Raw genomic sequence first — 26,224 nt, 5'->3', positions numbered from 1 at the left:
GATATAACTCTGATACGCTAAAGTATTAAAATATCTGAATGTTCTACCTCAAGCCAGGAGGTCAATTCAGCACCCCTGTTTGATGCAGAACCTTCACAACATCACGGCACCTGTCTGAGCTTAGAGATTGTGAATTGCAACAGATGAGAGGCAGACATTTGCTTGCATCTGTGTTTTACCAGCTCTTTGGTGTCTACAAACTCTGTTTGACAGTAAATAGTTTAGCTTCACCCGTTTGATCTTGCACTGAAATGAAATGCTGACTTCACTCACCTCTGAGTGTTAACTGGAGCTGTAACTACACAAGGATGAAGATCCTGATATGCTTTCATGGCCCACCTCAGTGTTTTTAATGCTTTCAAGACAGTTAAACATATAGTTTTAAACAATGTAAGTCATCTGCAGTGCAGTTCAAGTTTCCAAAGGTTTGACTTTGCACAGGAACACGCAGGGAGTGCCTGGTCAGCAGAAATGTGTTTGCAGAGGCTGGCACCCCTGCATGGAGAGACAGTGTCTGTGTGTGCACCCAGCCTAGCAGCGACAGCCCCACTCCCCTCTGCCTCTGCTCCTGTGCTGCCAGCAGCCAGGGAGGATATGGGAAATGGACTGCAGCTGCAGGACTTTAGCAGGCTCTAAATGGAAGGTTCCCCACCAGGACTGAGGTATGGTCCCTTAGGAGATTTACTCTGTTTTCAGTGGGGTCAGGATTTTGTTTGATAATGTACTTACCACTCTAAAACCTGCTAAACTGCACAGACATCTGATAACCAGATAACTGATGGTGTTTCTTGCAGTGAGTTCCTGTGAAACATTGTACTCCCACTACAAGTCAGTAAATATTTTATGCCCATTTGGGTACAGCTACAACATGCCATAGTAAGCAGGATGAGTAAATCAAGAAAATTCATGTGGGTTGCCTGGGACAGATTCTGACCTCTGCATCTTCTAATCCCTCAAATGTGTGAAAGACAAAAATGAGTTTTGTCTTTCCCTGTGAGCAGCTTCATTCATTTCATAGTGTTTAGTTTTCATAAAAAGCACTAGAATTTGTCTCAGTATGACTAAGAAAAGTAGCTAATAATTGTCATCATGCTTATCTCTTTGGCATTTTAGCTTGAGTTCCTACTAATAAAGAACTATTTGAGATTTTAACAGAAATGTAAATGTTGAAGTTTCACAGGTCATTGAGTTTTATAATATTGAGTCATTGGGCTATTATACATTGATCAAGCAAATAGCAAATGGTGTGACTTGCCAAAGAGCATTACTCAAATATTGACCAGGAATTGATGACAGTCGGCTACTCTCCAAGGACTACAAAAGTTAACAGGAAATTTCTACCTGAGGCAACTGCAAGCTTCTGCCTCACGACAGGTAGGTTTTTTGGTTCCTTTTTGTTAGCATTTTTTTTTAGCCTCCTCTGCTATATCCAAACACTTTTATCATAAACAGAAATGTGCCTGGAGTAAATGCTTTAATTTCTGTCAACTTTTTTGGTTTATCTCTCAGTCATCTCTTATTTCGAATAGTCTGTTGATTTCTTTAATTAATCATACCTATTCTTCTTCTTATATTTCAATATTATTTTATTATGATAATATAAATTTTTATTTAATTATATAAATAAATGCTTCCACCTATAAAGGGTGGATGCAAGGACAGGTAGACTGAGAGGAATACAGAGATATCATCCAGGATCATGTAAGGAAAGCTAAAGCTCTGATAAAATTAAATTCAGCCACTCAGTTGTTGTTAAGGTCAACAAGAGGTACATAAAAGGAAGATTTGGGAAACTATAGTTGCTCTCCAGAGGGAAACAGAAGACCTGTTTACCCAGAATATGGAGATGGTCTCAGTCTTGACCAGCAAGGGATCCAGACACACTGCTCAAATTGAAGAACTCAAGGGAAGGGACTGGGAGAGTGAAAAACTGTTCACCTTAGAAAATCAGATTCGAGGGCATCTAATGAACCTTAAGGTGCATAAGTCCATGGGACTTGTGACAAGATACATCCACAGTTCTTGAAGGAATTGGCCAAGGAAGTGGCTAAGCCACTACCCATCATATTTGAGATGTTGTGAAGTCCCAGTGAAGTTCCCACTGACTGGAAAAGGGGAAACATTGTTGTCATTTTTCAAAAGAGAAAAATGAAAGACCCAGGCAACCACAGGCTGGTCAGTCTCACCTCTGGGCCTGGCAAACTTATGGAGCAGATCTGCCTGGAAACCATGCTAAAGCACAAGGAAAGTAAGGAGATGGTTGGTGACAGCCAGCTTTGCTAAGAGCAGATCAAGCCTGACAAATTTGGTGGCCTTCTAAGATGGGCTTACAGTGCTGCTGGACAAGGGAAGAGTGACAGACATCATCCACCTGGTCTTGCGCAAAGCATTTGATACTGTCCCACCCCCATCCCTAAACTGGAGAGAGATGGATCTGTGAGATGAACCACTCAATGGATAGGGAACTGGCTGAAGAAATGGTTTTCAAGGGCTCACTGGTCCAAGCAGAGACATGTGACAGCTGGAGTTCCTTGGGGTTGGTATTGGGACTGGTGCTGTTCAGCCTCTTGGTCAGTGACATGGACAGTAGGATCAAAGGCACCCTCGGCAAGAGGTGTTTTGCAGTACCTAAAGGAGACCTGCAGGAGAGATGGAGAGGGACTTTTTTCAAGGGCCTGTAGTGATGGGACAAGAGATAATAGGCTTAAACTGGAAGAGGGTGAGTTTAGATTAGAAAATAGGGTGGTGAGGGTGGTGAGAAACCGGAACAGGTTGCCCACAGAAACTGTGAATTCCCTTCACTGGAAGTGTTCAAGGCCAGGCTGGACGGGACTTTGAGCAGCCTGTTCTGGTGGAAGGTATTCCTGCCTGTTGCAGGGAGGTTGACACTAGGTGATTTTCAGGGTTCCTCCCAACCCAACCCATTCTATTGTATCAAAAAAACAGGAATATGAATGCAGTATACTGCTCCATTGAGAATGTGATTTGTATACAGTACAATGCATCTTATCTTGAACAAAGAACACTAAAATACAAGCTTCTAGCATGGTCTTATTTGATTTTACTTTTCCAGAGTCATAAGCCTGATCCCAAAGACAATATTTCAGCTGAGAAAGAACTACTGTTGAGAAGTTCTTAGGACAGAGGACACCCTGCAGAAATTTCAAAACCTGGTGTTCAGGTAAGACCCTGATCTAGTCTGGGGTAAGAGCACACTCAGTTTCTCAAAATATACAGTTAGAGGTTTGTCCACTTGGCTCAGAACCAGTGACCCCACCCATATCCACAGAGGAATGGGCTTCGTTCTCATTCTCACCATAAAAGAATATGAATTAATTCCCTGAAGAGCCCATAAGGCAGTTTGGGAACAATGTTCTTTCCTATGAAAGCTATTCCACACTACTTGGAACAACCAGGTACTATCTTGGCCAGAGAGAGTGCTATAGGAAATTCAGCTGGATAGAGGAAACCAACATGTCAGTCCCTGTTCCACTGTCTATTTCACACTTTTGTGCTGTATGTTAATAAAACAGGAACTGGCATCAAAGTGTCTTCTCTCCCATGTGTGTTGTTAACATGAGATCATAGCATCACAGTAAATCTCCTTCTTTATTTTCCTTTCCCTTATTTTTAATCTAATGGCTTTTGAACTAGTTCATAAAAATCAGCCCAATTTCAACAGAACAGCTGTGAGGATGAGGAGACACTGCAAGAGGTCACCCAGAGAAGAGCTGTGGATGGCCCATCCCTTGGAGAGTTCCAGAGCAGGTCAGATGGGGCTTTGGGTAACTTCCAGTATCACTGAACAAGACACAGTCTCGAAGTTCCCTGTGGCAGAGGAGGAACCTGAGCCCAAGCAGTCACTTTTGTACCATGGGGCTCTGCATTGAACACATGCCTGTTAAGCAACCCTTCCACACAGACTGTGGCCAGTTAAGCATTTGGATAGCAAGCCACTGGATCAGGTCCTGCCCACAGTGAGCTGAAGAGAGCAGCTTATTCATGGACACAGAAGTGGTTTAAGCACAAGACAAGAACCAATTTGCTGGTTAGTCTGACTGTGCTGGAGGCCCTTGGCCAAAGCCAGGTCTTCAGCATGGACCAGCAAACAAAGTAAGCCTCTGGACTTCCCATTGCACTAAGAGAGGGAGTCTGCCCTGCTGCTCTTCCCAGCTGCTGCCACACCATCAGGTAAACAAAAGGAGCACCTCCAGAGCCAGCTACCTCGAGATGCGTTCACTCACCACCAAGCACACAGAGTCACAGAGCAACTGCAAATAAATACCTGTCAACACCTGAGCTGTGAATATCGCATTGCTAGCCTTTGTGTAAAATGCCAGAAGATTTCCTTTGTATTTTTAGAGATTTGCACTCACATAATTGTTTTCCAGCCCTCCTTAGAGTTCTAAGCCACTGTCTAGAAGGGGTTATATTCTGCTCCTGGTTCGGGAGCAGAAGTGACTTTGGAATAGCTCTTGCAGTTTTCTGCCAGCAGAGGATACCCAGGACCAAAGCTTCTCACAGTGTTGCATGCAGATCCTGCTTTGAGGCTACACATGTTCACTTCTGCTGTCTTTGAACAAGGAGCATACGAGATCTGATGCCTCACTTTATTCATCTCTATAATTTGGGGAAAATACATAAAGCTGCTTTTGAAGCTGTACCATTTTCAGTTAGACTTGCAATGTTTTCCAGCAGCAGGAATTTTGCACTGCCAGTCTTTGGGGTTTTAAGAACCACTGCACTTTGCCAAGAACATTTCTCATGACACAGGCTCATGATGGATAGATCAATAGATTCTTGAATCCTCATATCCTTTTCAAATTACTACCCGAGATATCTACCTGAGTAGGCCATCTTATCTGATAACTTAAACAAGCAACCTGTCTACACTTTAATTGTTATTGAGGATTAATGTTGTTTATAAAATGAAATCAATACAATCTCTATTGCTTATTAACTGAAACATTCTAGGCTATGCTTTGTTTGCTTTGCTTTTCAATTAGTTTCTATTATTTTCCCTATTGGCTTTTAACAAATAGCTGTAGAAATAAACTTAATGGTTGTGAAACTGTTATCAGAGTCAACAAAGTCCCTTAATGGAAAGTCTTGTATATTTAAATGTAAAAAAGAATCTACTGTTTAATCATTTGACATTATGAGATAAGTTTATTACTATACATCTGTTCTGTGCTGGGCCTTGCCTTTTTTTTAAGCTATGCAATTAAGAGTTCTTAAGGGTTCTCTAAAGTTCAGATGTCAGAACTGCTAAGTTGGTCTCTACATTTAAGATGAAAAAACTCCACAGACTAATAATTTTTGTTAAAAAACTGCAAAACTGGGGATGGGCAGAAAACCATGGGATTCCTAGGAACATAATAAATACCATCCATTTATACTGCAAAAGTGTTCTCAAAACTATTCAACAATTAAGTATCTGAAACATCTTACAGACACTGCTCATACTTCCCCTGTGATCCCAGCATGCAAGAGGACTGCTGCAGTTCCCAGGGTTTGTTCCTCCCCCTCAGAAAGGAAGAAGAGCAAGAAGTGTTGAAGGATGGTTTCTCAACTCTAGATGTACTCCTGAGTCTGAGTTGGATCTAGAAGATAAACAGGTGGACGTGAAGGAGGGATGGACAGGTAGAGTAGTTTTTTTGGGTCAGGAGGGGCCATGATGTTGGTGACAAGTCTCAATATATAGCGTGACAGTAGCATATCCCTTTCCAGCTAGCATCAAGATGTAAAAAAATCTTTTTCCTCAGTCATCACTTTTTTCTCTCTGAACAAAGAAAACTTTTCTTCCCCATTACTCACCATGTAGGTGACAGAAGTGTGTTTGCCGATGGGCTTTTCAAGAAACTCTCAGTCTATGGGAACCGAGTTCCACCACACTTGCTGAGTTGTACCTTTATGGATCTTTCCAGCACTGCAGTTTTACACATCACTACTCATAGCCAGAGACACCTGCAACCCACACGCTCTTGGCACACTGTTTGTGGGCTCTCAGCAGCTTAGCTGGACGTGGTCGTGAAGCAAGCAAAGTTACAGGAGAGTGTTACATAATGAAGTGACGAGTTCACACAGGCCAGCAGCTTTGCCTGCTGCTGCTCAAACCACAGGCACCACAAACAAGTGGCACAATTCCTGCACTTCTCTACAAAATGGTTCTGATTTGGCAGCGTCACCTCTACTTTGTGTTCAATGACATAAGTGGAGAGCTGGTAAAAACACAAGGCAGGCTTGAACCAAGCTCAGGAAACACGGAAACTTTAGGATGCAAGTGTATCCTCCCCAGCAGAGACTACCATTTTGCTCCTGGGAGTGGGCTCAGAACCACACACAAGGAAAGAGTTCTAAAATCTACCACAAGTGCAACCTATCTCAGGAAATGTTCTGTGCTCTCCTGGCTTCAAATAATTCTGCTTACAATCACCAGAACTGTTCCTGGCCTTCACACAGCACAGATGCATTCCAGGGTAGGGCGAGGCAAATGGTTATGAAGCTTACTCAGGTGTCATTTATTTCATGAAAGTTTGCAGGTTATTATAATCAAATGTCAATTGTCTGTAATTGTGGCATGCAATGGAAAATCCCTGCTAAGGACATGTTCTGCCACTTGCTGGTGAAGTACACTAACCCTCAACAATGAAGCAATACTGAAAAATAGTTCTGACATGTAAGCACGTCTAGGAGTATAATTAACACATATTTATTTTTATTTCTTTTTCTTATGGTTTTGCTGTAAGGAAACCATCCTGTATTTTAAAAGAAAAGTTCCATGCAGAATTAAAGAATTGTTCCTACTCAGTTCATTTACTAATCTAATTACTAATTAATAAAACTATCTGCTTTAATAGCCTCTGTTTTGGCTTATCTTCACTAACACACTGCATCATCTTGCAGTGATTTCGTAATACACAAATGTATCTGTGGCTTGTAAGTAACAACCAGAGCACAGAGCATAACTTGAGCTCAGATGCTGTTATAAGACATAATGTGATAGGGAGTTGCATTCAGAGCTTCAAAATTAAGTAATAACTACTTTCAAGGGGATCCTATGTGAGAAGAGAGGAGTAAAATTTGGTGTCAGAACTGTGACTGATCATTGAGACTGAGCTGCATGGGGCATAGAAGACGACTCATTATTTTATTTTTTTTCCTTCTTTTTAAATGAAGCAAACTAATGGATTTTATAGATATTTACGAACCATATTATTCTGAGCAATTACAGAAGTGTGGAAATGGCTTGGCAATGCTAAAATTGATGAAGCAAACCCTTAAAGAAAACTTAAAAAAAATTCCAGTAGCAAACATTTTTTTAACATTAGAGGCTGCAGAATGTAAAAGCACAATGACAGTTTGCATTTTGAAACTGAGGATGAAGAAATTAATATCAGAATCTAACCTCTGGGTCAGCTTGCACATAGATGCAGTAGACTTGCCATCACTTGTAGATTAAAGCTGAGGCTGATTTACTTTCTGAAAAGATGGTACAGTTCAAACAGTCACGCTGGGCTTGATGCAGAAATCAAATCATGTGGTTTTATGGGCTGTTCTATGCATATGGAAAAATATTATCTTTATCTACCCTTAAAATCCTGGAATCTTGTGGAAGGAAAAGAAGTTAATAGTATCTCAGCAGCCAAGTAATCAGGGTAGATTATGAGAAGACGTACTTGAAAAATTAAGAGGGGAGAGGAAAGGGAGGAATTTCCGCAAGAATTACATTAGCATGCCAGGTTGGTCTAATATTCCTCATTAATGTTTATATTCTGTGCACTGTATTTTTTTTTTTTTATAGCTGGCCTACTGTAGATGAAAATACAAACAAAGAAAATGTGCAAAGTTTCCTTGAGCCTGTGCCTGAAGAATTCTTACAATTCCGAAACTATCTGTACTGATTTTAACTGGGATGCATATGACAAACACCCAGATTTTATGCAGGTTTTTTAGAAAAGCTGAATTCAGCTGATTTGTAGCAGTCATTCCAGTGATCACATCAGCACTTTTAAACACATTCACTGTCAGTTCCTGTAATGAGAAGTGACATGAATATAAGAGCCAGTGGGACTTCCAATTTTTTTCCAACCACTGATTGTATATATCACACATATATACAAGAAAGAACAGAAATTATGGAACAAAACTAATTAAAGGTTTACTGGGGATAAAGGTCCATAACTCTTAAAGAAAGTGTATATGTATATGCACCTCTATAAAAATATAATTATACATGCTGATCATTTTGAGAAACCACTTAATTTGCAAAATTATTTAATTCTGGGTATTCAGATCATTAGCAAAAGAGGACTTATTATTGTGTTTATTGGCATAATAATACATAATAATTTCTTATACTTGCTTGGAGAAGTGTACAACAATAGTAAAAACATTATTCCAGGGATTAATTATTCTCAGGATTAATGTTTTCACAGCTTGAACTGACATGATTTTAGCCATTGTATTACAGCTCTCCTCTTTTCCATCTGCATCTATTCACTTCTTTGTACTCCTGAGACTACACTTTAAACAACTCTGACCTTTGTTAAATTACCTGGTTAAGGCTGATTTAGGGGCACAACTTTATTATTATTAATATGCACGCCTGTAGGAAAATTGGAGAAATGCTCTGCAAAACCAGCATTTTATTTAGTAGACAGAAGAACAAAGTATTATGGTTTTGGCACAAATATGCAACTCTTCACTCATAGGATGGAAAATAATTGGTTAGCAGCTCTTCAAAAAAAGGATTGCAGAGTTATAAACTGCAAGCTGAACTTGAAATTACAGTGCTGGACCTGTAAGCAAGATTAAACATGGTCTGAAATTTCAGAGAAGACATTTCAAGAAAGAGTCTTATAATGATATAGATCATACACAGAGCACAAAAGTGGTTGAAGTTCAGCACCTAAATGGCAAACCTGCAAATTATTTTCAGAGACTATGAGTGGAAATGGTCAAGAGTTACTGCAAATACATAGGAATAAAATAACATGAGAACTCAACAGAATATACTCCTAAGTAAAGTGAGAGACACTAAGCGACCATAAATGCAAGGTATACTAACAAACTTACAGGCAAAATATATTTTGCTAGAAAATGGCCAGAGTAAGTATTGGCTTGCACAGAACTATAAGGATCAGGTCCCTGATGGTATCCTTGCAGGGGAGACACCTCCCTCTCTAATCAGCTTTTGCAGTCTTGGCAAACAAAAAGAGCTCACTAAAATCACACAACCTGCACAGCAGCTCCAGGGATTACGCAGAGCAGAAAGTATCATTCAGATGTCTAGAGCAGATGCAAATATGATTTTTTTGGGCTTATTCTCTTAAATGGTATGTATCTCTATGTTTAAAATAGGTTAATGTATTCCAGTTAATTTTTTATATAACATGAATAGTTATATTTTAAGTATTTTTATGTAAAAAGAACCCAAAAAAATTTAGAAAAAGATCCATTGGCCCATTTTTAGACTGACAACCCAAGCACCACATTCTCCTTCTGGATCCAAGCTTGCTCAAAATGTTCTCAGTATTGTTTTATTTGGTTTGATTTCCGTCCCACTCTCCTAAAAGAAATGCCTGCTAATAGTTAACCAAAAAGTTACATAAAATGCTAGTATACATAATTAAAAACTTGATTGAATGCTTGGCAAAACTGTGGTCATTTATCACAAAAAGCTATAAATAGAAGGAATATTGAAGAAAAACCAGCTAAACCTAATGAGAAGGTCTCTTTAAATGCCTAGTTTTTATCAGAAGCTTTACTTATTTGAAACAGTAGGATACAAAAGTTACCTTACAAAGCTGATTAAACTTCACCATGGAGGTCACAGCTGAAGGTGTATTTTTTTTTTTTTACCTCCCAGATCAGTTCTCGTAAATATTACTTTGCAATAACAACTCTGGAAATGACCTAGGAGCCAAAGTACCCTGCAGCAAGAATGGGAAGGGTAATATCCTCTCCAAGCAGACCCAAGGATCCTTTGGTGAGAAGCCAGCTCTCTGGTGGAAAGTACCCACATTTTTCTGGATTGGCCTGCATCTCCAACCCCTTCTCTCTTCCTACCCTCTGGCTCAGCAAACCACTTTCTCCCCAGTGCTCCCTCCACAATGCTGCCTGTGCCAACACAACTTCAGAGCCTCCTGGGGGGGCGTTTTGGCTGTGCTCTGGGAGGCTTGGTGCTGAGCCATGGAGGAAGCAGCTCAGGAGAGACTTTTTGGGCTGTGACTGCCATGCTCAGCACTACCAGGGCACTTTGTGTTCTGTACTGGAGGGGACAATTGTCTTCTGGGTGGGAACAGTGAAGAGTTGGTACCTTGCTCTCATCCCTCAAGATCTCTGATGGCACACCAGTCAAGGCCAGCTGGCAAGGGACCCATGCAGGTGTTTGGTTTCACCATTTAAAAAGCCCTGTACAAACCAATGTGGCTTTTTCCTCACAGCATGCTCTTGCTTGCCCTCCTGAACACTGTTGAGGACACTGGATCCTAAGAGAGTGAATGCAATTTATGACCTAGCAGAGGAAATAATCAGTGTATTGTTGGCACTAGCCTGGAAAGAACATCAAATAGAGAAGACTCACTGAACTCAGTGAGAGCACTGGAAACTACAAAAGTCCAAAAGAAAAACAGTAAGCACCAATAGTAGTAGCGAACTTGAAGTGAGCAAGGACAACAAACTACATGTGCATTTGTGATGTGCTGTGCCTCAGAGAAAAAAATCCAGTTTTATGGTGTGCATACTGAAACAGTTCTGCCCAGAACTGGCAAAAGGTATGAGTGAAAGAACCTGATTATATCATTTATCTAGGAATTGCTGCCTTGTGGACAAACAGGGAGAAGTTAAACGAAGCCAAACTTCTGTGGGTTTGCCTGACACACAATTTAAAATTACTGAATCCAAAGTCTAATACTGGGACCTCCCTAGCTCCAAATATAATCAAAATTGATATGATGTATGCATGTCCCTCTGATCTCACTGAGATACACCATATCACTGAGGTTAAATGCACATTGCTGCACTGTACTAGCACAGGGCCTGAGAAACCAAAAAAGACATGGAAGTTTCCTGAAGAATACATATGAAACCTCTACTGTGACTTAAGAAATTGTTTCCATTGTCTGAATTTCTTTTCCAATGCCTCCAGCTAAATTAAAAGCAGAAAGAGACAATTTTTCAGAGGCTCTTTCAGCACATTATAATTAGAGATCATTTCATCATCTTAAACATCCTTTAGTGAAATAAATGCTTATTTGAGCTGCAGCATCAACAGCTGCAATGAACTAAAGTTATATAGAAATCTTCATGCACTTTGCTTCGAGCCAAAGTTGTGTGTATTCCCATGGCCAGGGCCAGGGCTGTGACCACAGGTTCCAGACTGTCAGACCAGCACCTGCCCTGTCTGCTGGCTGGGTCACCATGATGCCCACAAGCTTTTCTTATTAACACTCTCACACACGCTTCTGTGCATCTGTACCAACTAAATCCCACATAACTCTTTTGAGTGATGATAATTAATTATGGTAACTCCTGCTTAATTCTTTTTTTAACTTTTTTTTTTTTATACTCTCTAATAATATTGGCACAGTAAGCTATTAAAGGTACATTATTTCCAGTTTGCTGATACAGGATGCAACCTGATCAGAGATACCAAGATCAGAGCTAAAAACATTCCCCAACTTTTAAGTCCCTCCATATTGTATGCTTTTAGAATAAACTTGGACAGACAAACCCTTGTTGCTATTGTGTAGTGAATTATTATTGCACTGAGGAACACGTTGGTGCAATTGCTAGCTTGGTAGACTATTTATGTCAAGTTTGATCTCATAAAGGGTTTCTACAACAAACTCCTCCTGAATACCTTCAAAGTTCACATTAAGAACTCCTGCAGGATTTGAGCTCTTACTGATTTTCCCTCTTTCAAATACTCCTACCATACTCTGTGTCTATGATGGAAACAAAACCAAACCATATGAGAGGAGAACTGCAAGAAAAAAAAGTGAAAGGTGGAATATGATGGTCCCCGCAGACTTGTAAGTCTGACTGCTGTTGTATGCAAACACATGACAGCAGATGGAAAATAGCATAAAATACAGCTTGGGTTGATTAAAATGGGACCATGACTTTTAATGTTTCTCTCTGAACTGATTTTCCTGGAGATGTGGCAGATTTATGTCAAGTCTTGTAAGACATCTGATATAGGAGCATATAGAAGCTTGCTGTTTTAAACTATAGAAAATGTGGATTAGCAGAATTATAAGGCAGGTAAAGAGACATAGGGGATATAAGAGTATCCAGTGCCGAAAGGGCATAATGAGAGAAATCAATAGCATAAAGGAAATTGGAGAGGCTGTAAGAACCTTGATAACTGGAATAAAATTAGTGAGAATAATATTTAGTGGTTCAAAGCAGAAGAATCTCCGCTTGGCAGGTGACAAGTACTTCTGCTGAAAGGAGATTTAGTTGAGCCTGCACCTACACTGGGATGCAGGGGATTTGGTTGGAGCATTTCATTATCTGCTGCTTTCTTCTGGCCTGTGTACCTGGATTTTTCCAAGGAGTAATGGCTATAAACTGGAAGAGGGTGGGTTTACATTAGATTTTAGGAAGAAATTATTTACAGTGAGGGTGGTAAGGCACTGGAAAATTGCCCAGAGAAGTTGTGGATGCCCCATCCCTGGCAGTGTTCAAAGCCAGATTAGATGGGGACTTTAGCAACCTGGTCCAGTGAAAAGTGTCCATGCCCATGGCAGGGAGGCTGGAACTAGATGATTTTTAAAGTTCTTTTCAATCCAAACCCATTTATTGCCTCCACAGTAATTTGGATTTGCAAGTCCAGCTTGAAATAACATATGTGAAAGCGTGTTGCTCCAGACATCAAAGTTAATCGGAAGCATCCTGGATTTTCATCTGTATGGTGTAAGGAAAGTTAGTACAGGTTCCAAAGTTCTTAGTTCTTAGTACAGGTTCCAAAAAGCTGCTCCAGCCATCCAACACCACACTCCAGGAAGACTCTGGGGGGGTTTCAGTCTGGCTCCCTCAAAACTGTTTTTTGGTGTTCACAGGAAATTCCATGGACTTCTGTGGACCAGCTCTGACACTGAGCTTCAATGCTCAGGATTCTCTGTGTAAGTAAGTGGCTGCTGTATGAGAAAGCAGATCACTGGAGCTGCCAGGGAGGTTACCTGGGCATGCAGCTGTCAGGCCTTGTGCAAGTACCACTGGTGTGGGGATTTGCCTATGCAAATGTAGACCCTGTGGAGTTCATCTAAACACAGACAGCTCCAACAGTTTGTCAAGCCCTAGAAAAGCTGTACAGGTGGTTGGAACAGAGCTATTCCTTTCCAAGCACTGATGGAACACCTACACCTTCAGTTAATACAACTAAATACAACAAGAAAACAAAGCCCATATAAACTAAGAGAAAATGTGAGTCTGCATAAAATTTCCTCATCTGTTTCTTCCCAAGCTCATCTCTGATAGGTATCTACACATTGGCCACACGCCAGAATGGGCTACATTGTGAAAGACATGCATATTTTAAATACATTGCATTGCTACACACGGAAAACAAGTTTCATGCCCCGACTGCTAGGGTCCATAAAACAACATTTTCTTTTTCCTAAAATATCATAAAACTCAAGAAAAGGTATCCTCTTTCATAATGTGGGGAACAAACAAACTCAGCAAGTTTCTGAATTAGTAAGCCAAAGGGGAGGGGGGCGGGAAGTGCATGACATCATTGCCCCAGTTAAAATTGCATTTCTTCATTTCAGGTTGGGTTTTTTGTATGTTTTTGTGGTTTTGTTTTTATTTTTGTTTTGTTGTTGGTTTAGGTAGAAGAGATATCAATTTAAATTTACAATTACATTTTTTTTCCTGAAAATACTTCAATGAGTCCTCTTAACAAGATTAGAAATTTCCCAAAACATTCTTTGAGTAAGAAGTGTAGAAGTTACATTAATTTTGACTAACAAGAGTTTGTCTGTCCTCCAGATAAAAGGCTGTCCCAGTTTGCCATACCAAGGAAAAGGCAGTTTCTTGAAGAAATGCCAGTTCACACTATCAATAATGCAAGTCCTGTGCTCTTGCAATGTCCATCTCAGTAGACAAGGTGGAGAGTAACTACTGACCTAGTAATCCTGACCCAATGAGCTTGTCTCCATAGGAAACTATAGCTAAAACTACACATGTAAACATCACTTCAGTCTATTAATACAATCTGAAATATTTCATTGGATAAATTGAATAAATTGCTGTCATTCTTTTTGCCTGAAACCTTCTTCTAAAAACAAAATGAAATTACCAAATAAAACACATCCAATTACAATTTTTTTCTCTCCTAATATGTCTCTCCATGACTAAGCTAACACTTGCCTACAAAGCTTAGCCTTGGGCTCTGCTGTACAGTCACCTCTTCTGTGTTACAACATGCTGAGAACTTTTTTAAACTGGAAAAAAAAAAATTGAGCTAGAAGAAGTTACTAGGGTTACTGTTTCTTGACTACTGTTGATATGAAAAGAAGATTTAGGTACTTGTTAGGGTAAAACTATTCAGAGTAACAGACAGAAGAAGTTGTGGATGAGCCTACCTAATCCTTCCTATATATAAGAGCATGTTAGACTTGATTACTGATGTACTGAACTTACCCTCAGTGGCACAGGGGTAGCTAATAATTCCAGCCTAAGTGTAAAGGAAAGCCAAGCATGCCAGAAACAATTGCTAGTAGGACTGCACATAGAATAAAACACTTCTCTCAGAAAATGGATGTGTCAAAAAATCTAGTTGATGTCAGCACTTTCAATACTTTTTCAAAAGTCAAAACTGTAAAAGAACTTCTGGGTATCACTGGCTTTCTCATTATTTTTCCATTTCAGCCTTTTTTTTTTCTCCAGTCCTTTCTCTTATGTACTTTAATTCTTTTCACTCTCTGGCTCCTTCCTAGACTTTTGCCTAATATGTACTGCTCTCTGACCTGAATTCCTAGATTGACCCTTTCTTTTTGTTTGTCCTGTCCTTTCCATGCCCTTTACCATGCTTTTTTGTTGGCTTTTTTAATTAAAAAACAAAAAATCTGGTTATTTATGAACCTTGGAGGATCAAGATTTATTGAAACTGTGGTTGGGCAGTTCCTGAAGCTTCATTAGCAGGATACTGTTCTGAAGACCAAGAACTCAACATCCTTCTAGTACTAACTAATTTAATTTTTTTTGGTGGCTATTTAGGATCATTTTTTTGATAAAAAGCAGAAAGGGTTAGATTGCATGGTCAAAACTATTAAATTACATGAACCAGGTGCTTCACCTCATGACAGCTGGCTATAAAGTGATGTCCTCAGCAAAAAACTCCAGGTCAGGAATTCACAAAAATTAGACATTGACCATTGCTTTTGAATGCTTTCCAATTATCTATGATAGCTTGGGACTACCTCTCTTAATAAATTTAGCAGCCTGATGGACTGGAGCTAGAAATGCAAAAGTTTTCCTGAACAGACCTAAAGTCAGTCTTCAGCATTACTGAGTACAATGAAACAGCAGCTTGCAAAAGTGTCTTTGATTCAGGAGTTCAGGTTAAACGGTAGTGGAGGGATTTATATCATGTTAAGGAGCATGTTGCAGAAGAAGACCAAGGCCAGTCTATACTGGGACATTTTATCTTTACCAGAATCAAGTGATGGAATTTTAGTCCTCTTCAGAGACAAAAACACAGCCCTGAACCACTTCTGCCACTCATAGCTGGCAACTTTAATCTGTTTTTATCTTCAGCTCCAAGAGAGCAACATCTCACATGCATTCCCATCAATACAGACACAACAACTTTTGGATTATAGATTCCTAAAGTTATGTGTCCTTAAGTAAATAGTGGCCCCTTAAATTAAAAGTAGCCAGCCAGACCAATACACTTGATTGAATCAGGAGTTATTAATGTAAAATTCCTGAATTATTTATTCCTTTCTATTATTCGCAGCCTTTTCCGAACAGCACTGGGTATTTTTTTTCTCCATTTGAAGAAGCTCCTTTAGCAGTGTTACAACAAGCTTCTTCCATTCTTCACATCTTCCATAATTTTTAGCTAACCCTGTGCTGGCTGCTGCTTCTTGTGCTGTTTTTCTAGACCCAAAGACTTGGAGCTTTGGGCATCATGCTTCTGGTGCCTTTTGTTAGTACAGAACAGAGAATCACACAGCAATGGAAATCAGACACAGACTTTTGCTTTTCTAGTGTGCTTTGTGCTGACTTTAATATACATGCTGATTCCCATGAGCTTTCATCCTTTTAACAGCAGGAGTAGGAAGCCACTCCATCTGTATTTGGCATGAACTATTCAAAGATCACACAGCAGAAAATATTATAAATAGCCTGGGTCAATGTTGGTTTTGTAGTCACCTTGTGCATGCCACATCCACCACAGATGTAATGTGTACTTGGTTAACTCTACTGTGTCTTGCAAAGGCTGAGAGTTAAGAAACCCTGCCCTAGAGTGTTGGAAGGCCTCCAAGTCTGAGAACATGTTTTAAGCTAAAAGAACAGCATAAATGTACAGGCAGATAAGTAAGAAAGAAAAAATTGCTACAGCTGGCTCTTTAGCAGCCCAGAACAACCTAAATGTTCCAAAAGAGACAGTACAGGTCCAGCTCACAGCTGTGCATCCCTCCCCTCTGCAGCATGGATGCTAGCTGCTGTGGACAAGCAAGGGAGCCTCTGCTGCTCAGGGAAGCTGTTGCATTTTGACAATAGGACACAACCTGTTTATATCTATCCTGCAGGAAAAGAAGGGTTTGCAGGCCAGGGAAACCACTACACAACTAACCATGCTTTGCCTAACAGAGTGCCCATCTCCAGTCCATGCATCCTTGTGTAGAAAGCCAACAAATGCTAGCACCTCAAGGAAAGAGTGGTGTTTTTGCAGAGGATTAGGGATGATGAGCAAGCAGTCCATAGGACTTCCTTTGGAAGCATTTGCACATGGGCCACTCCACAGAGGCAAGCATGTTCATCTCTTATCACCTGGGCTTCAATGGAAATTCTCCTGGTTTTGTCAATCACAGCTCCATAATGAATAAGGGAGAGGATGAATGTGCCAAATATTCTGGCCGCGTTCACAGTGGTCTTGCTAGCTCTGGCCAACACAGAATGATATTAAAATGTCCTCTATTTATGTGTATGTGGACTGAACAAGCAAGCAATGTGGTGGTAGCAAGGGCTGACAAAATATCCTTACTCCAATCCAACTTATCAGCCCACCCTCTGTATCTGGCTCTCTGTGTGGCTATTTCTTAGTAAAAACTGTTCTGGAGAGCAAGATCTTCCTTTATTTTTGGAAAATAGTTTTGCAGTAATATTCCAGTAATTAAGGACAGAATCTAGTTAATAGCTGGAGACGGCATTTTAATTTATTCAATCTGCTTTTAAATGTCAGCAGTGACTGCACATTTGAAGTTCTGTTGGGCAACTGATTCCATAACCCCCCAGTCATAATTAACCTGCAATCAGGGTAAGACAATTCAAATAACCTACCAAGATGGATCTTAGAAACGATCACAAACATTAAGCAAAAAATTAACAGTGGCTAGCAATGGCCATTCAACACTAAAAAAAAAAAAAAAAAAAAAAAAAAATTCATTAGTATGAATTTTTCATTATGAATTTCCATTAGTAGGAAACAACTAGTTCCATCACAGCTTTGTTCTTTGGCATTTAGCTTTTACTAAGCAGAATATATTGGAAAGGACACTTGGGCTCACCCTGAGCTTAGAAGTAGGAGCCAGCCCTCGGAATTTTGCCAGTGGGATTCAAAAACCAAAAGCAGTAACAGGCAGAAATCAAGAATTTAAACTCCTTTACCCTCAATGTTCTTTCCTTGTTTACATTTTCTATCCATAAAAACAAATAAACAAACAATTTAAAAAACCAAACAAAAAAATCCCAACAAAACACAAAAACACCAAAACAACCCAAACCCAGCCACAAAGTTCTGCAGATGACCTTCATGTGCTATTTGCAGTGTAGGAGGAGGCTGGAGGGAGGGGGAAGAGAAGCAGTAACTTTCATGTGCCTTTTGGTGCTAATCATCTATGTTAACCCCACTGAAATGCCTATTTCATCTTCACACCATGCAAGATGTCTGGAGTCCTTTGAAACAGAGATTAGTCACTCGCACCTCAAGGGCACTACGATGTTAGCTGTATCTAGCTGCATTTAAACATTGAAACGTCTTTCTCATCCAAAGGGAAAACAACAAAATGACTTTTTGAATCCTGACTCACAAGGGAAAGCCACTTTCTGAACCAGTGCTACAACCTTTGGGCAATACCTGACTCTTCCTGGCAAGTGCTGCTTCTCTATAACCACTTGAGTGCCCCAACACCAAACATTTCTGAGAAGGAAGGATCAGCTCATGGAGGAACAATGAATTTGAAAAGCAAGACACAGCAAAAATAAAAATTAAAAAATCATTGTTTATAATAAACACACTAAAATAACTTTTCTGTTCATTTGAGAATAGTGGGTCTGAACAACTTCACATTCTGAAAGCAGAGAATGGGAACAAGAAATGTTCCAAGATGACATAAGAATCTGGCAAGTTTACCTGTGCTCTGCTTCTTCTAGAGACTAACATGTGGAACTTTCCATCAAGGAGGGGGCAGAAATTTCCTTCATTTTTCCTCTTTTGGTTCTCTCCCTTAACTCCTGCTGTTGTAAGGAAACGTCACCTTTTCAAGTTTTATGAAATATCTGGTATTATTCTTTCAGTTGGGAATGCATAGGATTTTCATAGAATTTCAGCTGTCAAAATACTTGATTACTACAACACATATCTGTTGAAAGAAGCCAGATGGAAAGTGTAGAAGTTTCCAGCTTAAATACTGAACAAAAAACCTCACCAAAACTGGCTTAAATTGATGTCTATTTTTGTTACAACAACCTATGTTTGTTCCATTTTACATATCAATTTCAGCTTTCCAATTGGAAAACTTAAAAAAAATATTTTATGGCAATATTTATTTATCAGTAATTCCCCATTTCACATATAAAATAAGGGATAAAAACCTAGCATATAACTACATCATTAACTGTCACAAAGTGATGAACCTGGTGATAAAGGTAAATAGGATCCTAAATTCCGTTTAGATATCACACTACCAATGAAATATATGAGTATGAAGCCCTTTTTTGGCTGTATACTGTTGGGCAGTGATTCTTAGTTTAAAGCCAGATTTTTTTATTTTTTTTTTAGGTTGCAATGATTACCTGTCTTGTAGGGTTGTAGTTTTGATAACTGGCTTGTGATCATCTCAGGCACAAGTTTCTCAGGGAATTGAACTTCCAGCAATACTGCACTGGGAATTCATACAAATATTTGATAGGCTGGTGAGACATGTGGTAAGAAGCCAAAGAAGAAGCAAGACAGCCTAGAAAGGTAACATGGTTTGTAAATGGAGGAGCAGGAAGAAGGAGAATGAAAAATTCCATTTGTCTAATAGTGAGAGGCACCAGTACACCCACTTGTTTTCTCTACTTTCTTCCAGCCTTTCACTCTCCTCCTATAAACAAGCAGACACAACCCCCACCATCTTCTGTAACAGACTTTGTCATAGTCCTAAATATTTTAATATATACATAAATGCAGAGGGAAAGTTTGTTGTTTCCATTTTTCCAGCAGAACCCATATGCTCTGTTTCCATGTCTGTTTCTTTGAACTTTCTTTCTGCGTGATCTACTTTTCTCCAATATGCATGTTTCTTGCACAACCATGTCTTCCTTTAGAAACCCTCCTATTTGTAGACAAGCTTTTTCATCCTTTTTCTGCAACTACTCCTCATAGTCAAGTTCTGGAATGTTTCTTTCCCTCTGGGCTTGGTATTCATTTATCTCTTCTCAGAGGCAGAAATTACTTCATCATCCCCAAATGCAGGACACTAGGCACACACAGATATGAGAACTATGTTGTTTCTTACAGGAAAGTATTCCCAGGCTGCTAAGTAAGTCTCATGGTCCTCTATAACAGAACTAATGCTGCCAATATACTAAAATCATAGTGATTCTCCAGGAGTTCCCATCTGATTGGAATTATCCTGAAAGACACACTCCCAAGCTTAAGTAACAGAAGACAGTCCCAAAGATGAGAGACAGGAGAATTTCCCCCAGGCCCAGACCCCATTCCATCATTCTGAAGGAGCCTTCTTGATACTGCAGATGTTTCATGCTCTAAATAGAACACTTTTTAAAATAAAGAACCTTCTCTTCATACTTTAACTTCCATGAACCCTGAGCAAGAAATTCTTTGTAAGAATCAGCCAAGCTTTACACGCCCCACTGTAAGAAAATCACCGCAAGCTTATCTCAGATTTGCAGGGCGACCTCATCGTCCACAAGCAAAACCAACCTTCACTTTTCCCTGGCTGTCAATTTCCCAAGCTTATTCATCAAAGTTGCTTTAATTTTCTTAACAATACAGAACTGTTAGAGCAGTGAAAAAGCTGATTATATATATTTTAATTTATTTTAATAACAAACCAAAAAAGAAAGGGAATGAAAAAATGAGAAATCCTTTGTCTGAAGACATCTAAATCTGAAACCAAAAAATTCTGTAGAAACCAGCTATCTCTATTTTAAGGTGACAAAATATTCAGGACTTCAGATCATATGCTTCTCATCTCCCTGTGGCTGCTCTTAAACTCTGAAATATAGTTAGATAAAATTGATTAAAAAAAAGACGAAAAACTTTTCCCCCTCCCAAAAAAACCAAAACAAAACAAAACCACCCCACTTCATATTCACAGTTTAACCACACATCAACCTTAAAACACTCATGTTTTCTAGCCTGTGCCTATCACATAGGTTAATAACTAATCTCCAGAGGATTGGAACAACAGCTCTTTTTTCTTTTTAACGTTTTAGTACCACTTTCATCTGGGGGGGAATTGCTGGGGAATTAATTTTTCAGAGACTCAGTCAGAGCAGGGCAGGGGCAGGGCAGGAGTACAGGCTGAAGAAGCTGACTCTGCTTCACTGTCTAGCCCATGGCTTCCATGCACTGCTGGAGGACTATGTGGCTATGGAGGATACACCACACTCTCCTAGAGATCAGTTCACTGCTGGAAATCTCAGCCATAAAGTTTATTTAAAAAGTAATGCTAAACACAACTGGGCTGCAGTATGCCCACCTACTCAATTACTGCAAAAATCAGAGGACACTTCACCCACACATTGCAGGAGATATTAACTCTGTGTAGCATGCTGAACTGCAAGTTTAAATCTGGATATCTGGGGAGAGGTCTGGACAGCTCTCCCAAATTGGCTAAATAATTTGCTCCAAGAGCAGAGAGTTAGGCTGGTTTTTCCCTGGGAAACAATGTTTTGTGACACTATCCTACAAAGAAGCTGTGTGGTATCCTGACCCACTGCTGGTGAAAGCCAGCCCCTATGGCGCAGAATTTCAGGAGAGCTCATCAGATGCTTCTGGCAACTATCTGCCAACTGTGTTGCACATGGACAACCTCATTAAATTCAATTAAGCAACCTTGCAGTTGCAAGCAGGGCAGACACCCTGGCTGGGATTTGAACAATGGGGATTTGTACAGCATCTACCTCCAGTCAAGGTCAGGATTTAGATTCAGCACTTTTTATAAGCAACACATGCACACATCACAGGATACAAGAGTCCAAGTTATAAGTCGTATTCCTTTTTTTTAGCTCACCTGATGGCTGATGGGTGCTACTTTTCCCCATGAAGACACACCTTGTGATTGTCCTGACTGTGGTGGAAAGCAGAATCAGATGGAAAACCAAATGTAGCAACAAACCATGGAACCGTTATTCACTGTCTGATGGCAAGGAATAGGCATAGCTGCCTTGGAAAGTGCACACCTAGCCACATAATCATTCTACAATTGCTTCTTAATGCAAAGGATAAAGCCTTTCACCTCCTTTTCAGCCTTTTCCCATGGCCAGCACTACTGTTCTGCAATAACTCATCTCTGAGTAACAAAGTAAACAGCATTACAAAATAATTTCTGAAGCCAAATATCTGATAAAGATGATTAATGCCTCATGAAATGCCCAAGTCATATTTGCAATAATTGCAATATTTGAGATGGATAAGAGGAGAGAATTATAGGATTTGCTGTAAGGCTGAATTATCTACAGGAAGTTCATGTGAAAGTCATGCTACCATCTAACTCGCTGGTACCTGCCAGGCATGCTCCTTAATAGCTTATTTGCTTTCTGGATTTTTGAATTAGAACAGTTAGAGTTTTGAGATAGATTTTTTTTTTTTAAAGCTACCTTCATAAATACCCTCATTCTTGAGAGAGACTGTATTGGTCTAGAAACTACAGGAATCTTTCCCAGTGAAAAGAGTTTTGGGGTATTCTTGAATGGCTGCCCAAACCAAAGTTTCACAATGTTTGTTCATGACAAAGTTTGCCTGCAAATATAATGTACTTTCAAAGAAAAGTGATGTATTTCTTCTTCTGAACAACTCACGTGGGTATGTTCTGTAGTTTCCCAGCACAACAAAAATCTAAATGTTTGCACATGCTTTGGGGGAAAAAGGGTACTGTCTTAGAGGGCTTCAACCACTTCACATTACATAGTCCATAAACTGTGAAGACAATTATGGATAATTTCCTTTTTTTCCTATGATGGGATAAAGAAACTATTTCGTTTATAATCATAAACTCTTGGTAACCAGCTAATACACAATATGATAACATTTGATGAAAAAACAATACAAAAGAGACGATATTACTGTTGTCAGCCACCTACTCCACAGTTCTCATATTTATTCAAGCAAAATTATTATTACTACATCATTTTGTTAATAATGACTGAACACTTTGTAAGGATTGTTAAAAGCTAAATTCACAACTGGAGTTGTTCTGACTGGACATAACTGTTTTGTTTTGCTTTCATGATGCCTTAAGGTTCTCTCTTATAGTCAGCCACTTCTCTGGTGCTAATGAAAAGCCTTGCTGCAAATACTCCAATTTAATTATTATTCTGTGACCACTCCTATACCCCCCAGCCCCAAATTGCACCAACATGAACACCAGTGGCAAACAAGCACAAACAGGGCATGAAAAAGGTCAAAGAGAATTTGTTTTTAACGTTAAAAAAGTATCTCTGTAAAACTCTTAGCACTGGCTGAGTCCTTATAGCCTGTAGAATTTTCTGTACTCCTGCAAAATGCTCATTTCACATGGAGAGGCAAGGAGGAAATATGTGGAAGAGGAAAGCTGGCACTTAGGATGATCCTTCTCCAGCCATTCTTGTCAATCATGTGAAACTCCAGGCTGCCTTGAACAGTCACAGTGTAGCAGGGCAGGAACCTGGACAGACTTTTCCCCCCATTTCCAGTGCAAACAAGTAGAAACAGGGAAACGCCTTGCAGGCCCAACCGAGCACAGGCAGGTGCACAGGGGATACGGCTGAGGCACCACACTCAGTTTTTATACACAGTCATCTTTTTCTTAAGGTGTGCTGCAATATCCAGCCACTTGCAGCTGCCACCAAAGAGCCTGGCGGTTTAGCACATTCAGACTTGCATCCAGACTGTTTTTTCCCACCAGAAGACTCTATAAGTAACAGAAACACCCTTATTTGAGCCCTTCCTGTGACTGCAAAATCCTGGCACAGGAGATGGAGCACACCTTGCTCCAAAGGCGAAACACTGAGGGAAAAGCACAGTTGCCAGCGCTCCTCTGCCCAGTCACCACAAGTGCTGTGGCAGACAACACTGACGGAACGGGCATGGCCTTCATCTGCTCCTCCTTGGCTATCCAGAATGTCCCTGAATAAATCCTGCTTCCTCCCTTGTTAGGAAAGATGGAAGCGGGTCTGAAATCAGCTTAGTCACGATTGCTGATGCAGTTGCACAGCGCTTGCTGAAACAAAGAAACCTTTCCTACCCATGCCCAATCTGATACTACAAAACCCTGGTCTGTAACAATACATTTTTGGAAGTACTTGTCAAGAGCGATAATTTTGCTAACAAAAACTATGACAGAGGAACATTAGAAAACAAGCAAGAACCAAAACCTGCAGTAAATGAGACTTCGGAAACTACAATATTTCTTTTATTTACGAGCAACAAAGAACCTCAAGTGTGTCAGGAATAAACAGAAATCAGCCTCCAGCCTTCACAAATGAATAATCATGTGTAGAAAACATAGTGTTTTTGTTAAAGAAGTAATTTGCAATTAACTCAGGAGCAAGAACTATTTATTCTAGAGCCAATCTAGTGAGGTTTTTAAAACTGGCATATTCTGATCTGTTTCCCTATGGGCAAAGTAGCCGATCTTGAGCCTTCCTGCTGCAGATCAAAGTGATGGCTACAAATGCTACTAAAACAAAGCCTCCCCTAATGTCAGGCAAAACAGGATAAAAAGCAAACAAGCAGAACTTCTGCACAAGGATATAAAACAAAATGGGAGAGTACTTCTGCCATGCTAAGAAAGCTGAACATCTACTAGATCTTGGATTTCAACAAATACAAGATTATTATGATAGGAGGCTGGTTACCATATATGCGTCAACTCACTGGGGAATCCGATTTTTATTTTCCTTCCTGTTCAAGGGACAGTTGTTCATATATTTATTTGCATTGCCATAACGTGGAGATGCAGGCTGTGATCAGAGGTCCATTGTGTAAGGTGCTGTACACACAGTTTATCAAAACAGCCTCCGCTTCAGAGACCCTCCAGTCTAAACAGGGAAATTCTAGAAGTCCCGAGGGGAAACAAAAGCTTGTAAGGTTTCCAAGACAGAACCAGAAAGTCTTTGGAAAAGCATCTTTGGGTGGCATTTCAGACTAAACGGAAATCTTGATGTTCTTATTTCAGTGATATATTTCCTTGGGTTTGTGTCATTAGAAATCTTCCCTGTATTTTCTCAGCAATTAGATCAAAACAGTTACAGATAATAAAACTAAGCCTTGAAGTTTGTGCCCATGGTGAAACCTAACCAGAGTACCTTTCTATCAGAGAGATAATGAATTCTCACAATTCCTTCTCAAATATCAGGCACCAGAAATTCCTCATTTACTTCTCATCTGCAAACATTACAAACTAACTCCTTGTTACTCCACTACTTGTTCCATCTTTCTTGAAGATCAAGAGAACTTGGAAAAGCAGAGAAAACTTGTCCACATGAGTGACTGTTGCATGGAAGAGAGAGCAATAAAAATTCTGAAAGCAATACTGGGGTATTTTCAAAATCAAGGCCTAAAAATACATTGAGAAGGACATATTGAAAACAACCTTTTCAAAAACTGATTCCCACATTTATTTGTGTAAAAAAACATAAATAACAAAACAACAGAAATAGTGTTCCTATACAAGTTATCTTGCACCCATTTAGAGAGAAAATTATTAAATATAAGGCACAATGAAATGTCACCCTCTAAACATAAACATGCACTAGAAAGAGAAGTGTGAGCATTTCAAGCAGAAAGTAAATAAATGGTGGGCAGGAGACAAGGAGTTTAGGGAGATACGCTTTACTGTGAGTGCTGCTGTTTGAGGGCATATTCCTCCTTCTCTGTTCTAGAAAACAAAAGGATCAAACAGGGAACACAAAAACTCAAGGGTAATGCCAAGATGATGCTTACCTTTATGTTCATACAGAATCACAGCACCATGAAGCCCCTTGTCATTGAACCTCCTCTCTTTTTCCAGCAACACTGTGCTCCCTTTGGTCTCTGAATGGACTTAAGGATTCTCTACAAGTCTGCAAAGAAAGAGATAGATAGACTAAAAAGATTCTTGCTCCTCAGCTGTGTGGTTGGTAGAGCTCCATCACTTAAAAATAATTTCTCCTAAAGGGACTCCAGATATGCATTAAACTTCTGCCCTACATCTTGTCAAGAAGTGGAGATTGTATAAGGAATGTCACTTCTGCTGGGATGTGCTGGAGGACAAGGTGAGAAAGAGGAGAGAGAAAAAAAGCAGCACATTTCTCACTGGTTATTCGGACCAAGCTGCACCCCCTTAGCCTTACACTGTCCTTACACTGTTGCTTACATAAGCAAAACACATTTACATTCCTATAGAAATACTGCTGCTACATCAGTGGACAAAACCCTGACGTGGAAATTCACTGAACTATTGGAATTTAAGTGAGAAAAAATTGTTAAAGAATTCACAAGTAGTACTTAACTGGTAGAAGACATAAATGCTAGCCATTTTACCACTTATGTAGTTAGGTTCTGATCTTA

At 39.7% G+C, this 26,224-nt stretch overlaps 1 long non-coding RNA gene across 1 annotated transcript in view; it reads right to left on the bottom strand.

The window, feature by feature from the left end:
- The window catches only part of LOC111923837 (uncharacterized), a 59,093-nt gene extending 33,356 nt beyond the window's left edge, over positions 1–25,737 (bottom strand). Inside the window, exon 1 of the long non-coding RNA XR_015289989.1 lies at positions 25,619–25,737. This is a non-coding gene — a long non-coding RNA (uncharacterized LOC111923837). The remainder of the gene's footprint in view (positions 1–25,618) is intronic.
- Between the last annotated feature and the right edge of the window lie 487 nt (positions 25,738–26,224).

The sequence above is a fragment of the Cyanistes caeruleus genome, chromosome 1 (genome assembly GCF_971803275.1).
Source record: "Cyanistes caeruleus chromosome 1, bCyaCae1.hap1.1, whole genome shotgun sequence".
Taxonomy (NCBI): domain Eukaryota; kingdom Metazoa; phylum Chordata; class Aves; order Passeriformes; family Paridae; genus Cyanistes; species Cyanistes caeruleus.
The sequence above is the reverse complement of the archived record's forward strand: the minus strand, read 5'-3'. Positions and strand labels throughout refer to the sequence as shown.